Below are 18,598 nucleotides of genomic sequence, written 5' to 3'. Positions count from 1 at the left end.
ATTCATATAATATAATATATTATACATATCATTATATATAATAATATTATATAATATATATATTATAATATTATGATATATTTTAATATAATATATAATAATATTTATATAATAAATGATATTATAAAAAATATAGATAGATCATAGTAACTTATCCAAGAAAATATAATACAAAAGAACATGAGTAAATTATTTTTTTATCTAAATGATGCCTGAAAAATGCTTATCCAGAAAAATATAATTTTTTAGATAAATTTTTTATCCACAAAAGAACAAGCCCTCAATGTCATAATGTTAATGTGTTTTTGAAGTCGTGAAAGTCTGAACTTGTTCTTCATCCCATGTTGTAATTATACTTCCTAATGTCTGCTACTTAAAAAAGTAGCACAGTTCCATGATTGGGCTTAAAAGAAACCTAGTTCTTTGCAGTAATATTCCCAAGTCTGAACCTATGCTTCATCACATGTTGTGATTATATTTCCTATTATCCTGGTTTCTTTGTAGTAATATTCCCAAGACTGCTCAACGTGACTGTCTCAATACAAGTTTCATATCTTTACATGATTGAGCTTAAAAACAATCCTTGCTTCTTTACATGATTGTCTAAATTCTCCGAGTTTCATTCGTATCTCCGTTGCAGCAGAGTCTCCCTCCATAAAACAAGTTTTCCTCCATCTCATCTGAGAAAATCTGAGACAGTATCAGATAACCTAAATTACTGCATGGGTACAAGCACCTCAGCAACATGGCTCGGAAACAGGGATTATAAATCTTAAGAACTCTCTCACCATTAATCCCACTTTAAACGACTGGGCTGCTAAATGAGCAACCAATGAAGTCGCCTACAGTGCAGTCTTGGTTGATTAGCTCCATGGGGCTTCAGAAAACAAAATTCCGTGAAATGAAGAATGGATTAAACATCATATCCAATTAACTCAAACTTCATAAACATTGTACCAACGAGACATGATAAACAAAGATATCTGGATGAAGGATTCTTCTACTGACTTCTTACAGATAATTGTTACACAAAGTCACTTATATTTTTTACTTAAAAAAGAAAGAAAAAGAGATATTTAACATCATCAGGACCATGTGATTATCAAAATGGGACATTATAAGAGCCTCAGATATCCCATGTCTTTCATTCCAATTAATATTCCACAAACAAAACTGGCTTATCTAGTTGCTATTCCAATTAAATATCAAGATGCATGAAAGCCCTTTCCCATGGCCAAGCTATTTAGCATATGGATATCTATATGAGCATCAGGGCACTGGCTGAAAGTTCTAAAAAAAACAAACCATATTATTTTCTTGCCTATCAGCTTGCAAAACCTAACAATGCTTACCCTATACTAAATTTATCCCATATCTGAAAAGATAAACCAACTCCTTCACCACAGCCAAGTCCAAAATTTCCTGTTTGTATGAATACTTGAGCATAAGGGTCTTAATTAAAAAAGGCGGCTCAATGCACATAGCACTCGCCACTACGAGATTTAAGGAGAGATAAATGTATGCAGCTTTACCCCTGCATGAAGAGAGGATATTTCTATATTTTGAACCCATGACACCAAGCTCATAATAGAGCAACTTCAGTGTTACACCAAAGCCTGCTCTCAAGAGTCTTAACTAAATCTAATGAACATTTAAATACCCCACAAAATGATAAAATCTTAATAAAAATGCTAAAAAAAGTTATAAGTAAAAATTCATTGGTTGGTCGTATCATTAATCGGTTATTTCTTTTTGTTTCTTGTATGTGTGTGTGTGTGAGGAGCTTACCATGAATCTGCTGATTTCTACGGCTCCTGAAAACAAGCCACATTTAAACAAAGATAAATAGATCGAAAGAAGGACCAGGCTTTTCCTGCAAGACTGATCAAATGCATCTCATCCCAGGAGAAGTTATGAAGTGCAGCATGGTTCCTCTTACATAACAATGACCAATTAAACAGCAAGTTTTCTGCCATCTTTACAGTTGAATCTCTGGCACTGAGGCAAAGGAGAAGACAAATATGGCACCTCCTGGAAGTGTGACATGAAGCCAAGGTTATTCTGGACGATCATGTAACCCAATGCAAGTTGAACTGATGATTTGACACATGAGACATTGTGATCTTTTGAGATCTACTATGATCATATCCTAACAAACAAGATGCTCTAGAAAACCATTTTTAAGTATAGCAGGCACATATGTCCACCTTTCTCCTGACTATAGCAATTAATCTTGCTTGCTACTTTTCTCTTTGTAAGCTTGACAGTTTTTTCTTCAGTCATTTAATTTGCTAATCAAGCTCAAGTTTTTATGCCTGCATGCCTCAAAGCACACTTATTATACATTTTGCCAAATATCCTTTTTAGCACTAGATGGGTAATATAGGATTTCAGAAAAGCTAAAAGGTAACTCTTAGGTAAGTGGATTAATCACTCTTCCTTTAGTCAACAACATTAAAAAATTCTAAAATGCCCTAGCAAATTTGATATTGACCTGCACTCCTACTTTTATACATATGGAGACTCTTTATTATTATAAAAAATAAATTTCCCGGATATCCACCATCATTTTGCATATACATATTTTTAATACGAATTACATACATAAGTGAAATGCGTGTTACAAAATAGGGGTGCATTTTTCATGAACAATGAGTGTTTGATGGATATACGCTTAAACTCCTACAGCTTATTACAAATGCAATGTCTCTGCTACCAGAACAAAGAAACAGAGAAAGTACTAAGAATACTCTTATTTTATGCATACGTGCTCTTATACATAGTAATAAGGTAGAATTTTTTTTTTTTAGGCATAGTGGTGGAAACATAAAGGGTCGTAGGTGTAGTCACATTTTAGTTATATACATTCATAGATAGGGAATACAGGAGCACTTTTAAGATGGGTGCATGATGGATATGTCTTTTATTACTCAAACAAAAAAGGTCCTTAATGTACTCTCATTTTGTGTTTAGGTACATGTTACTAAGAAATGAGATAGAATGAAGTGCTTGTCAGAAAAACAATGATGCACTTACCAAGAAAGAAGGGTGCTTGATGGACAATCATGATCACATCAACTTCTTGGATCTGATCTACACTCACAAGCAAATGACTCTTCCTTTGGGAGATCATGCGAGACAAGTACAGAGACCATCACTATTATTGCTTATGATAAATATATAGCTCAGCTTGGTTTGAGTGTCCCCAGGACCTAGAAGGTGGAGAACTGTTTCGTCTAGTTTCCAAATAATAATTGCTTGTCATGTTTCTCATAAGATAGAACTTGGCATATCTTTCCACCCACTTTTCTTAGAGCGTCACCATTTTTTTCTAAAAAAAAAAATCCAAAGGCCATCTCTGACCTCCAAAACCCATACTGGAACCATCTCGAACAGTTCTCCACCTGAAAATTTTTTTTTTTTTTTTTTTTTTTGAGGAACTAGAAACGTCACATTTTATTAGACATTTGGGAAATTGATAAATTTATATATTAACATCACCAATGGCAACGAGGTGCATTTCATTTGATCATGAACAATTCGATCTTTTATGAGACAAGAAAAGGAAAGAGAATAGGTTGCGTACCTTCAATGGAAGATGGCAAACATCCGAATTTCAGACTTCCCTGAGCCGCCGATGTGGAGGCGATGATGGGTCGAGAAAAATGATGCCTTCGCGGCGGCGACCGGAGTAATCGACCGTGGCCATTGGAGAAGGCTCCAGATCTGGAGAAACAGTGGTCTCCATGGATTCGAGGAGGAGAAGGCAAGGAGAAAGAAAGGAGAAGAAAAGGGACGCGAAGAGACGGAGCCCGGTGTCGCACCGACACCATATGACCGTAGGGGAATAGAGTGGAGCAAAAGTGAAACAGTATTACGTTTAAAGATTAATTATGCACAAAAAAAAACTATTTTAAATTTTTTAATTTCTCCTAAATTTTAATTTAGTATGATCTGATCATTCGACTTTGAAATTTGTTTAACTCGGATCTGAAGCGAGACAAAATTCATAGCTAGGATCCGAATTGAATAAATTTAACAATTGGATCATCTAATTACACTAAATTAAAATTAAAGATAAAATTAAAAACTCTTAAATAATTTAGAATTTTTATATAATTAATCTTACTTTTAATAATAATTAATGTTAAAGTTTAGATGTGATACCATACTTCGTTCATGTAACAAGGATGAATTTTAAGGAAAAATGGCTGCTTTGTTTAGCATTTGGGATCCTTTGCTCCTTGATTATAACTTATCGGGTAGTGGAATTATTTATTTTGTTCGGTTGCAATGTTATTCAATCAAATTTTATTTCCTTTGCCATATAATTGCCTCTTGGGTATCCAAACAACAAGAATTATAATAATTAATATTGGAAAAGTTCATGTAATATAGTTCGTCTTGGTTATATCCTAATTCATTGTTTTGTGTACAAATGATTCATGTTTTATTGATGGACATTACTGGACGACTTTTGCCGATCTCTCTCTTTTTTTTTCTTTTATTTTCCTTTTTTTTTTTTTTTTAAGTGATGCGGAGGTTTGTGTTCTTATAGCCTCATTGTTATTTCATGAACGCTCTTGTTGGAAGCGAATGAATTGTAGAGCAGCTAGGTACGGCAGCCATGTGCTTATTTTATGAGCTTGAGAAGTTCTCTTTAAGCCAGCGATTTCCAAAGTCATGACATCTATATTTTAATTGAGATGGCAAGGGTAGAGTCACAAATTTAAATAAATAAATAAAGCTTGAAGACAGTGGTGGAGGCGACTGTTCTGAATTGCGAAGGCTTTGTGATCAAAACCATGTAAGTGTTAAAATTATGTTAAAATCATAGATTTTGAATCTTATGTTAACACAATTCTTAAATTGTTGTGCCTGCTATTTTGGTTATGCAGCCACACAAAGAAAACCTGCAGCTCTTGCTGATGATGCCGACTTTCCACCGTAGAGATTACATGGTTGCAATACAATACTAGAATGTTATTAGTAAAGTAATCCATGTTATGCATTGATAATAATGTAGTTATTCTAGGATGTCCCTTCATGGAAGTTTTATTCTTAAATAAGGTGGCTGGTTATTCTGAAAGTACATTTTCTATCACATGCATATATAATGATGACAAAGATCATTGATCAATAGGTGGGACTTCACAGACTTACCCATCAACACCTTAAATCAATTTTCCTGATTTCTATGACATTTCTATGGTGCATAAAGGCTTTATGGTTTCCTTTCTTTGTAAATATTTTAGAGTCCTTTCCCAGTATTTTAAACCAATGTACCAGTAGAAGTGTTGGTGCATCGCGGAACTTTTGCACAAGGTGCCTTGTTATCATGATTTTTATTTCAAGTTTATTTTCCTAAGTAGACAACTTGATACGAGTTTTATAATAAAGATAATAATTTATCATCAATTCTTGTCATTAATGTGGATATATATGTGAATATTGTTATTTTGTATAGGAAGCCTAATTTTTAAGGTTCAAAGTGGTTTAAAGGGATTCCTTTTGGGATCAGTGAATAGACATGGTCTGAGAAATTCAATTTTTTGTTACATCATCCTTGGGGTCTTCTTTTGCATTTCTGTTTGGAATCTCCTCCGAAAACCTAATCATGCCCCTAAGATTTGTGTCAGGCTAACCCCCAAATTCAATTGCACCAATAAATCTGAACTCTTAAGGTCTCATAAGAAGCAGAGAATCTTCTCTAAAGCTTTGTTTCTCCCACAATCTCATCTTCCTTGATTGTTCCTGGACAAACTATTGGGAGTGGCATGATGGCTAAACCAGTCAAACTGCGACAGTTCTAGAAGCCATCCCACTGAAATTGATATGAGATATTTCAATAAAACAAGTGGTGTTAACCTATCATAAACTTTTTCACACTTCTAGATCCTTGGAAGTAATTTTTAGAACTTAGGACAAAGTGGAGACTAAGATGAGATACTTGAAAAAGTCATTCTCCCTCATTAGGGCATAAGGAACAGCACATGGAGCATGTGCGAGGATAGGAGATACAAGATACAGCACCGCATCGATATGGCAAATTTAGAAAGGCAGAGAACAATAAATGCAATAATGGATAATTAAGTAATTTCTTATGTATAAAAAACATCCGCAAAAGCATCATGAGCTTTTACAATAGCATAATTCATATCTCATATTGTTGCCACGAATCTTGGGTTGCTAGTGTGGACTTCCTCCATGGATCTGCAAGGCAATAAAGAAGAGTGAGAGAGCTTGCCGGATTGGCTTTAGTTGAAGGATGCTTAAATCAAATATCCCCCTTTTTTTTTTGTGGAAGATGAGAAAGAAGAAAATAATATAAATAAGGAATCTAATAGTTGTGGTTGTAATAATGCTAATATTAGAGAAGCATCTTTTTAACAGGTGCTCATGGCTTATTTATAATCGAGATCTAAAATTTCTTATGATTTGTGTATCAACAGTTTGGAGTCATGTTGTAATCATTTGAGATTATACTATTATCAATTGAAGATTCGGCATAACCATGGAAGGTGATAATGGTAATCTTTACTCGAAAAATGATATAGGAGGCACAGGGCATCCTTTCGCATAGGATGAAAAAATCATTAGCTGAGGTGAGAGGATTCGGATTGGTTTGGGATGGACATCGAGCTGAATATTTGTCAATTCAAGATTTAAGATTTCAAGTCAGATAGTGTACGGCCTTGAAGGATGGTTGCTTTCGATCTATTTGTCCCAGCCTCCTAATTTGTAAGGATGATCCTAATCTAACTATCTTAAAGCATTTAGAGTATGCTTGGATGGCCATGTCAATTGCAAACTAGACCAATCTGATTATACTATATCATCAAGCTTATTTTCCACCAAATCACATACCAAAAATAAACTCCATTGTTTAGTCAAATATATGAACTACTGTTCTTTGTTTCATACAATAATATCATTATCACCAACTTTGGTATTTGCCATCCATCATGTCTCTCAGCAAAAGGGCCTCTCCATTATGCCAGAGGTAGTTAGGAAGTATATAATGGATTCAGCTATATTCCACGAGTATCAATATCCAATGGTTGCTTGATAAGCTATATAACATGTGGATTTGTTGTTCAGAGGACCCAACATATTTTATGTTTTCTGAATGCTCTTATTTAATTCAGCATGTATTAGCTTTGGCCGATCTTGTTGGAAACTGGCTAACTTGCCTAGAAAATTGTTACGCTATTTATATGATTTTAAGATAGTATTATAAAAAAATAAAATATTAAAAATAATAGAAGATTAAAAAAAGCTAGTTTGGATCAAAGTGCATGAAAACACTACTCTAAAAATGTTATTCATTTCTTATGTGCATATCTGTGATAATCTCATCTCTAAGGTACAACAATTCTATTTTATCCAATCCTCTTATAACAAGTACGATTGCTGGGTGAGTCAGTGATTCGATCCAAATAACTTCTTTCATATGTTCAAAAAGAAAAAAGAGTGGAAAAAAAAAGAGTTCAAAAAAAAAAAAGAGTGGAAAAAAAAAAAAGAAAGATAAAATCTCTATCTCAGAAAGAAAGTCTCTCAGAACAAAGCACTAGTGGATAAACAGATGAAGAGAAGGTATTTTGAATTATCCCAAAACGATCGGATCCAAAGCCTGCTTATAAACTTTGTTTGGATGACTAAGGAGGCAGTAGGGTTTCAAAGAGATACAATGGTTTAGAAATAGCATATTTCTTCGAAAACTAATTATTGGGGTAAACCGACCGACCTTCGACTTTGGTCACTACGACTCCGACAATGCATCGGTCGAACAGATAGTACCGATTCTTTATCGACTGACCGAGCTAATTGCGTCGATCTACTGTCGGCTAATCAATTAAGATCGATTGACCGACCAGTATTCGACTACTACCGATCGACAGCAGACGACTTAGACCGTCGGTATGACAGAGCTAATAGCCGACAGTCGCTCATAGATTCTGCCAACATAAAGTCGGTTATACCGACATATGGTTGGTAATCTGCTCAATATATTATAACCGTCACAACGGTTATCGATTATGTCACGGCTATTAAGGAGAAGTAACGTCCCACTAATTTTATATTTATGGTCCGATAATTTAGCACTATAAAAAGTGGGACCACGTGCTCGACGGTTACACCAGAATCATCTATAAAAAGAAAAGGTAAGTGAACAGTACGGATAAGCCAACTTTGGACCAAAGCTCTGCTACTTCGTACAATCAAAATTACTGTTCACCAACTTTCTCTGACTTAAGCATCGGAGAGTCTCTGTCGGACACCAATCCGATCTATATGGATGCTGTCTTGCAGGTGCTCGAGACCGACGACAAGCGACGGAGAGTTGACTGCAACAGATTGGTGCACCAGGTAGGGGGAGAAAGATACTCTTTCTGTCAGGAAGAGGTTCCTCCCCCTCCTCCAGTAGCAGAGCCTAGTTTCTCACGTCCCGCAATCACCACGGATGTCTAGATTGCTGCACTCATGCAATAAATGAATATTCTTACGGAGGCAGTTAAAAGCCTCCAACAATAGCAGACCCGACAGCAACAATCGGTGGCACATTCGGTGCCGTCCAGGCACAGCCACTGCCATCCGCAGCGATCACCTTCCCCTTCTCCGGAGCGGTCGTCTCAGCTCTCTCACCGAGATGAACAATGATATTTTCGACACTCTCGCCGTACCACCCACCATTTGCGACGTTCCTCTTCTTTCTATCTCGACCACATTAGGAAAGAAAAACGGCCGCGGACACCTTCTGCTTCTCCTTCAAGCTCGTCGAGGGGTTCTACCCCTGGAGTTTCTCAACAGCATCGGTTTGATGAATATGAGTGCAAGCTCCAAGAAATCAACCACCGACTCGTCCAACTTCAGGTGGAAGGTCAGAAGTCCTCCAACGACTACCACTTTCACACCGCCCAGCCTCTCTCTCGGCACATCTTGGACGAATCGATTCTATCTCGATTCAAGATGCCGCAAGTGGCGCTATATGATTGTTCTACCGACCTGATTGACCACCTCGAGAGCTAAAAGGCTCTCATAACAATTCAGGGGGCAACCGACACCCTCTTGTGTATCGGTTTCCTGACAACTCTTTGGAAAGCTGCTAGAGCCTAGTACTCTAAGCTTTAGTTGGGAAGCATATACACTTTTGGGTAGTTAGAACATTCTTTCATGGCTCGCTTCAGCACCAGTCGAAGGCTGTCACAAACCTCCGACAGTCTCTTCTCGATCAAACAAGGAGAGACTAAGACACTTCGAGATTTTATGGCCCATTTTAATGCGACCACGCTTGAGGTCAAGGACCTCAATGAAAACATTGCCATATCGACTATGAAAAGAGATCTAAGGAGATCTTGATTCACATATTCTTTGAATAAGACTCTCCCTCGGACTTATGCCGAACTTCTGAGCGTGCATACAAATATATGTACGCAAACGAAGGAACTTCTGACCGAGCCAGACAGAAGGCAAAGGTAAGAAGAAGAAGAAACAGAAGAAGGGAGAAGCTCCGGCCTAATCGAGTCGGCCATATTCTAATAAGCAAGCTTCACCCCGACGATGGATTCCAAGGCTGAGTTACGATAGGTATAACTCCTATACTCCTCTTTCTGCTCCTCGTGCGTAAATCTTTATGAAAATTAAAGGAGCGAAATACTTATGACACCCTCCACCGATGAAAGTATTGTCGAAGAACTACGATCGAAGGAAGTATTGTCGGTTTCATCATGATCATGGTCACGATATTAAACAATATATTCAACTCAGGGATGATATAGAAGTCCTGATTCGACAAGACTATCTTGAAAAGTACAAAGACTCCAACCTCCTGTCGATCAATGACCTCAGCTGCAAACTGAGAAAGCTATAAATAATCAGTCGACTACAAGAGTGATCAACATGATCTCCGAACGATCGAATTGGAGGGCAACTTCCGAAGAAGGATCAGTGAAACGATGATAACTCAATAATGTAATAAGTTTTTTGGAAGAAGATATTTGGAGAATGCAGACTCTCCATGATGATGCTATTGTCATCTCGACAACGATAGCAAATTATGATGTAAAAAGAATCCTTGTAGATAATAGAAGTTCAACTGATATTCTGTTTTACTTGACTTTCTCCTGAATGCAACTACTGACTGACCAACTCAGAAGAGTCTCGACTCCATTGGTCGACTTCATAGAGGATGCTATCACAGTGAAAGAAGAAATCTCTCTCCCCTTAACTACTGGAACCAAACCACAATAAAGCACTATTTTCATAACATTCACGGTGATTCGGTACCTTCGGCTTATAACGCTATACTCGAACGACCTGGGCTTAATGCTCTGAGAGTAGTGATTTTGACATACCATTTATTAGTCTGATTCCTGATGAGATATGGGGTTGGAGAAATGCATGGAGATCAACAACTCATCCGATGTTACTTCCTTATCTCCATCCAAAGTAATAAATCTGAAGACTCTTTGTCCGTTGACAAATTGGACCAAAGAGAGAATCAGGAGAGGGGTGAACCAGCTGAACAACTGATTTCTATCCCGTTAAAAGAAAAAGAATCTGAGAAAATGATCCAAATTGGATCATAGCTATCCGACTCAGAGCGGCAACAATTAATAAAATTACTCAGAGCCAACGCTAATATTTTTGCTTGGTCAGCCACTGACACACCCAAGATCCCTTCAGAAATAATAACTCACTGACTTAACATCAACCTAAATGTTAAGCCGATGAGATAGAAGAAGCGATCTTTTGCTCTTGAAAGATAAAAGGTCATTGATGAAGAAGTCGACAAACTTCTCGCAGCAGACTTCGTCAGAGAAGCTACATATCCCGACTGGCTCGTCAATATAGTGATGGTAAGAAAAACCAATGAAAAATGAAAGATCTGTATCGACTATACTGATCTGAATAAAGCTTGTTCGAAGAACAGCTTTCCATTGCCGAAGATTGATCAATTGGTTGATGCGACTTCTGACCACCAACTTCTGAGCTTCATGGATGTCTTCGCTGGGCATAATCAAATCCGCATGGCATCAAAAGATGAAGACCACACGACTTTTATGACCGACAAAGGCATATATTGCTACAAAGTAATACCTTTCGGTCTGAAAAATACCGGCGCTACCTACCAACTGCTCGTCAACAAGATTTTCAAGGTGCAGATCGGATGGAACATGAAAGTATATGTGGGCGACATGCTGGTGAAGAGCCTCCAAACTTCAGATCATGTTCGAGACTTGGAGGAAGCTTTCGGCACACTCTGATGGCATCTGATGAAATTAAACCCGACCAAGTGTGTGTTTAGAGTAATCTCCAAGAAATTTCTTAAATTTCTTATTTCACAATGAAGAACCGAGGCTAATCTCAAAAAAATAAAGGTCATTATCGACATTAAGCACCCAAGTTTAAAAAAAGAGATACAACAATTCAACGAAAGGATTGCCGTGCTCAGCTGATTTATTTCTAGGTCGGTCGAGAGATGTCTACCATTCTTCAAAACTTTACGGCAGACGAAGGACTTCTCATGGTCGGATGAATGCCGACAATCCTTCGAAGATTGAAAACCTACTTGACTTCTCCATCTTTGCTTACAAAATCAAAGATCGGAGAGATATTGTATCTCTACTTGACGACTTCGACAGAAGCGGTTAGCTCGGTGCTCGTCCAAGAGAATGAAAATCGAATCCATCGATCGATCTACTATACCAGTAAAGTACTTCACAATGTCGAAGTCCGATACTCAAGAGCAGAGAAAATGATCTACGCCCTAATCATATAGGTACAATGACTTCATCCGTACTTTCAAGCACATCCAATTGTGGTCTTGACAGATCAACCGTTGAAGGTGATCTTACATCGACCTGATACGTCAAGTCGGATGGCAAAATGAGCAGTGAAACTTGATGAGTTCGACATACAATATCGCCCACGACATCCATGAAGGCACAAGTTCTGACCGACTTTGTCATAGAATATACAATATCTGACAATAAGCTAGAAGATACAGATGATAATACAATAAAGGAGGCTACGACTCCCAACCCCGACCTAAGGTTGACTTGGGTGTTGCATATTGACAGAGCATCTAATGCATAAGGTAGTGGAGCCAGCCTTATACTCATAAATTTTGAAGGGGTATTCACTGAATACGTCCTTCGATTCAACTTTAAAGCCTCAAATAATCAAACTGAATATAAAGCACTTTTAGCCAGCTTGAAGATAGCTAAGGAGCTTGAGATCGATAGTTTGAAGGTCTTCACTGACTCACAACTGATTGTGGATAAGTCAAAGATGAATTTGAAGCCCGAGACCCTACTATGATGAAGTACATTCAGAAGGTGAAAGATATTACAACGAGCTTGAAATATTTTGAGATCTTTCACATTTTCAGAATAAAAAATGCTCAGGCTGACATACTTTCACGATTGGCTACTACTGCTTTCAACTCACTGAGTCGGATATTCGTTGAATGCCTCGAACAGCAGAGCATCAATAAAGTTGAGGAAGTATTGCAGCTCACTATCGAATCAAGCTGGATGGATCCGATCATCTAATACCTGATCGATGGGATCCTTCCTGCAGACTCTTCAAAAGCTAAATGACTCCAATGGACAGCCTCTCAATATGTGATGATGAATGGTCATCTCTACAAAAGTCTTTCTCTCTCCTCTTGCTAAAGTGTTGGGGACCTACAAATACCGACTATACCGACTATGTATTTAGAGAATTACACGAAAGAATTTATGAAAATCACTTGGGGGATAAGTCTCTAGCTTATAAAGTCCTACAACAAAAATATTATTGGCCTACCATGAAAAAAGATGCAGCTGAACTCATTCAAAGGTGTGAACCATGTTAAAAGTATGCAAATATACAACATCAACCGGCTAGTCAGCTGATATCAATTGTAGCACCATGACCTTTTGTACAATGGAGGATCGACATACTAGGTCTTTTTTCCCGATATCTAATCAGAAAAAATTCATAGTGATCACCATCGATTACTTTACCAAATGGATGGAAGCCGAACCTCTGACGCAAATCACTGAAAGCAAGATGGAAGGCTTCATTCAAAAATCCATCATTACAGATTCTGTTTGCCGCACACCATCGTCAGTAACAATGATCGATAATTTAACAATCAAAATTTCAGAGAGTTCTGTGCGAAGTTTCATATTACGCACAAATTTACGTCGGTCGGCCATCCACAGTCAAATGGAGAGATGGAGGTAACTATCCGAACAATCTTACATGGGCTAAAAATCTGACTGAATGAAGCCAAAGACTTCTGGATGGAAGAACTATATCTGATCTTATGGCGTATTGAATGACTCCCCACATACCAATCGAAAAATCCCCTTTCAATTTTGCTTATGGGACAGAAGCAATGATACCGCTCGAGATCGGATTGCCATCAACAAGAGTGAAATAATATAATGAATTGAGCAACTCTAAATATCGGAGAGCTGACTTAGATCTCCTTCTAGAACTCCGACAACAAGCTCAAGTTCGGATGGCTGCATATCGATAAGGATAGCCTGGTATTATAATGCAAGATTCAAGCCGAAGGTCTTCCGACCAAGAGATTTGGTCTTAAGAAAGGCAGAAAATTCAAAATTCTTGGATCAAGAAAAACTATCCCCGAACTGGGAAGGACCTTACAGAATATCTGAAACTCTTAGATCGGGCACATATCGGCTAAAAATCCTCGAAGGGTTGGCGATTCTCTGAACATGGAATACTGACAATCTGAAGATGTATTATCAATAAAGTCATCGATATGTACATTATTTAAAATACAATCAGAATTTTAGAATCATAAATTTTTGACAAGTTTTATCTACTACTAGCTATATGTCGGCTTTCATTGTCAAAATCAAACTATCTACTATACTTTGACACGAAGTTTATTTCAGCCTCCACTCTAAAAATCGAAGAATCAATTGCTTTGGTGACGACTATATTTCGATTCTCCTACAAAAACTGACATACCGACTGCAATCTCAACCAACATCGACTATACAGGCTTTCACTGCAAAAGCTGTACTATCGATTATACCTTGGTTCTTAATGTCGGCTCTCCATTATAAAAGCTGACTATAGTCGAAAGACTAATATACCGACTTAGTCCCAACTAAGCAGAACGAAAATACCAAAACGACCAAAGTAGATTAGAATTATACTGACATGACTACAGCTAGTCTAAGAATATTCGACCTGCCATTGATTATCAAATAATCCGACATACAAATCTGATCAAGCATCGGGTACTAGATCTTCGACTTACCATCAAAGTACGTCGAGGACTATGAGACTAACGGATATTCTATGAGTCTTACCGAATGATCGAATCATCGATTAATATTCAGTGATTACTTTACATTGCAGACATTCCAAAAAATAAAAGTTCAAACTTAAAAATATTTTCATTCATTGTCAACAAAGAGTTACAAAATTGGATCGAAGTCCGACTACAAGTATCAGACTATAAAAAAAAAGAGAGGCAAAATACACCGACTAAGCTTCGTCACTGTTCCTGTTCCTTTGTTCGGGGGTAGCATCGCCGACTTGAACAATTTCAGACCCGCTCGGTGCTTCATCCTGAGTCGGAGCAGCTTCTTCTTCAGCAATCCCATCTTTTGATCTTGGAGGGACGATGCTGCTCAAGTTGAGGCTTGGGTATAATTTTTTGACCATATCTCGGCTGTCCTCATACCCGACGTAGTACGAGGCGAAGCCACTTTCAAGGATCTCTTCCTTGAATTCTTTTGAACTTAAAAATCCTCAACTGTCCGATCCAATGCCTCCCTTGCTGACTCTACTTTTGCCTTTACCAAGTCAGCATCGGCTCGAGCGAAGGATAATTCTTCTTCGGCCAGTGCCAACTGAAGAAAAAATATCTTTTTTCTTGTAGGATCTTCCAGATCTAATGAGATCTGAGGTGGAATATTTAAAAAAAAAAATTTATCCTACAATATTTAGATCTAAGATCTATTAGACCAGATTCTTATTATCTGATATTTAATTTAAAATTAAATCTAAAACTTAAGGATTAGAAAAATACCTCTAGGGTAACTAGATTATCCTGTAGATGATCGTAGCAATGCCCGAGGTTCTAAAATAGCCATGCAGTCGTTGGCCTCTATCGGTATCCACTCGAGTAGGATCTGGATCATCTTCTCCTCGCAAATCTTCCTCCAAAAATCAGATCTAGATCTGATCTGGAAGATCTTCAAAAGATCTTCTGAAGCTGGAGCAGCAGCTTCTCGACAAATCCCTGCCGCCTTCTGTTCAGAGAGCCACCACGCCTTGGACAAGCACCAGATGGACGTCCAACTTCTTGGACGTGAAGAGGGGAGAGAGAAGAGTAGAGAGATGTGGAGAAGTAGAGGAAAATCTTATTTTTACTGGGTATTGAGCAAAACCACTAAACCCTAGGCACAGACAGGGTTTAAATAGACCCTGCTGCGCCATGCAGTGCCACATCATTCGATCAATCAAAAAATTTTAATTAATTTAAAAAAATTTTGATTGATAGAGTGATATCATCTGATAATATCAGATAAGAATTCTCTCAATTTCCACCACTATTGGTGCCAACACTGGATAAGCACAGTGAGATTGGCGCCCCACAGTCCAAGTCTATCAAGGGATCAGAGTCCTCATCTCATGGGACTCTATCCTTATCCACTTGGGGCGCATGCCCAATCTGATCTTGGCACCCACTTTGAAGCCTAATTTAGCAGGTGGATACTCTACAAAAATTCTTCAATAATCTCTTGCCAAGTGGCCTTCAGTTTAAGATCCATAAGTCAACGTTTGACCGATGTCCTAAAACAGAAATGGTAGGTGACAGGAATTAGTAGGTGTTGTCTTAAATTTATCTCATGAATTAAGACAAGATTTTCTAAACTGAACTGGTTTCAGTCAACTGAGAGAAATCTTCTCAAGGTTCTCTGGGTGAGTTAAATCACATTTGGCTCAGTCAAGATGAAAAAGATTGCACGAGGAGAAAGTTAGGCTCAATCATGTGCTAGCATGATTTTTTTGAACCTAATTGGATCTAATCCAAATCAATCGAACTGGACTAGCTTGATTGATGACATCTAGACCCTAACTCTTATTTGTGTGATCCAGTTAGGTTCATTTTCGTATGGTAATGAGATATATCGTGATCTCATCATCGACATCATCGAAACTTCTTTCGATGGATCAGAACTCTTCTGATTCAGACAATTAGAATGATCGATCATCATGATCATTCTAATTGCTCCCAAAATCCATCAGTGATATCTAGCAGTATATGGTGGCAACTCATCAGAAATGAAGACGAATCTCTCGGTGCAGCTACCTGTGTGATTGAGTTCTTCTATCATGAGTTTTGACTGAATTAGGGTTAAGGTAACTCGTTAAACCCAACATCAGTCATATGAATTAATCAATCGATCCGAGTCTGATGTGAAACCCAATGAAAAATTTTTTTCTATTATTTCACTCTGTCATAGCCATGGGCTTAAGGACTCGATCTTTCGATCATCATAGGACTATTTTTCTTATCTACCGAGATTGATAGATCCCATCTTGGTGCGATTTGATTTCTACAATGAATATGCTACAGCCAACATACACCTCAGGGTTTCGAATGGCTAGAAGACTGAGTTATGGTGTAGTTAAACTATAACACACTCAAGGTAAACTGTCGATGCACCTCAGGTCAAAGAACTAGATACATAGCTGCAGCATCGAGCTAGTCATCGACGAGAAGGTAGACTTCCTTATGACTGCTCGAGGTGGTCACACTCAGTACTTTCATTCTCAACGAATACCTATACTCTCATTTGGTGTCTCCACACCGTAGACTCAAGACACATCTACCTTAAGAAAGTGATCGTACACCAACCTTTCGATCGATCACCATCCTCATAATGATCCTATGGTCAGGAGCTGTTTATGAGTTAGTTATGTAAATTCATGTCTTAAATTTTCAACTCTTGAAAATATGAATTAACATTCCTACTAACCAAAAGATGTATCACAGATATAATGTACACAATATGATAGTAGAATAATCTTTTTATTCATTTATAGTCAAAATTATAATTTTGTCCTTACATTTGTCCAGGAATGTGTCAGCCAATCTGGCATCCAGGCACACATCTAACAAACTCCCACTTGACCTAATGTCAATTGGCTACATATCTATGTCCTATCTTCTCAAGATGGGCTTCGATTTTCTGTTGGCCTAATGGCTTTGTCAGCAGGTTTGTCACATTGTTTGTAGAGTCGACTCTCTTAACATCGACATAATCTTTTTCGAGGTAATCACGGATCATATGAATCGCCGCTCGATATGCTTGGACTTTTGGTGAGACCTTGGCTCCTTAGCTAGGGCTATGACACCATTATTATCGTAGTAAAGAGGGACGGCATCCGATGACATCACTCCAAGCTCTACGGCAAACTTCTTGTACAGGGACGGCATCCGATGACATCACTCCAAGCTCTGCGGCAAACTTTTTGTACCAGAATGCCTCCTTTGCAACTTCTGATGCAGCAATATACTCTGCCTCCATGGTGGAATCAGTAATCACCGTTTGCTTGAAATTTTTCAGCTAACTACACCACCATTGCAAATGAACAGACTCTCAGATGTTGACTTTCGATCATCTATATCAGACATAAAATCTGAGTCTGTAAATCCCCAAACCTGGAGTTCTTCATTCTCAAATACTAGAAACATATCCTTAGTCCTTCTTAGGTACTTAAGGATACATTTCACAGAAGTCCAGTACTCTTCGCCTGAATTCGACTGATATCTGCTTGTGACACTCACAGCATGGGCTATATCAGATCGTGTACATAGCATGACATACATGAGGCTTCCTATTGTCCCAATGAGAAGAAAAATCCCAAAAAAAGAAAAAAAAATAAAAAAAAATTATTCTTTCATCCATGAATGGATGATAGAAGATCGATAATAAAGGATAAACTTTTTCGGGGATTGAAGAACCACCACCTTCAGACCTTCGGATGAGGTCGGAGGACAAAGAAAGCTCGAAAAAGAGAAGAACGAGGCATGGTCGGCAACATCTGACACAGCAAAGCAACACTAGTTATCAGCCAGACCGAGTTCGGTGCCAGCTGAGTCGGACAAAGTCCGTAATAATCTAAAATATTTCAGATAAATTTTGAGATTGAAAATCAAAGATCTGCCCAAAGATCTTTGACATAGAAGGCCACCTGACCCGAAAGAGGATTATTCATCCAACCATCGGCTCCAGAGATGAAAAGTTGAAACTGCTCCGGGATACAAAATTGCTCTCAGAGCCGCTCAACATTTGATCCCGAAAGTGAAGAGACCTCTACATCCGGACTTGACTGGGATTCATTAGTTGGATTTTTCGATCGATCATCCCGAGAAGGAGAAGTCCTAGCCATAAGAACAACTCTAAGGAAGACGAAGGTTCTAGAGGAAAGAACTCAAAAAGAAAAATGAACTTGACCTGAAAGTTGGGAGTGATAATCTCGAATGTTGGGCAACAATCCGGCAGAGTTCTGGCACCAAAGACAGCGAAAAGTAAAAATTTGGCTGAGA

The 18,598-nt window shown here is 38.0% G+C and overlaps 1 long non-coding RNA gene across 7 annotated transcripts; it reads right to left on the bottom strand.

Moving 5' to 3' along the window:
* Window positions 1–454: 454 nt before the first annotated feature.
* On the bottom strand, window positions 455–3,839 carry LOC105038933 (uncharacterized). 7 transcript variants are annotated; one of them, XR_012134211.1, is made up of 3 exons: window positions 3,587–3,839; window positions 789–3,404; window positions 455–690 (listed from the first exon to the last, which is right to left on the bottom strand). It is a non-coding gene; the product is annotated as an uncharacterized lncRNA (long non-coding RNA). The 7 variants fall into 7 exon arrangements; XR_012134212.1 differs by having other exon boundaries at window positions 455–877; window positions 1,789–3,404; XR_012134210.1 differs by having other exon boundaries at window positions 455–2,031; window positions 3,037–3,404.
* Between the last annotated feature and the right edge of the window lie 14,759 nt (window positions 3,840–18,598).

This window comes from Elaeis guineensis, chromosome 1, assembly GCF_000442705.2.
Source record: "Elaeis guineensis isolate ETL-2024a chromosome 1, EG11, whole genome shotgun sequence".
Taxonomy (NCBI): Eukaryota; Viridiplantae; Streptophyta; class Magnoliopsida; order Arecales; family Arecaceae; genus Elaeis; species Elaeis guineensis.
The sequence above is the reverse complement of the archived record's forward strand: the minus strand, read 5'-3'. Positions and strand labels throughout refer to the sequence as shown.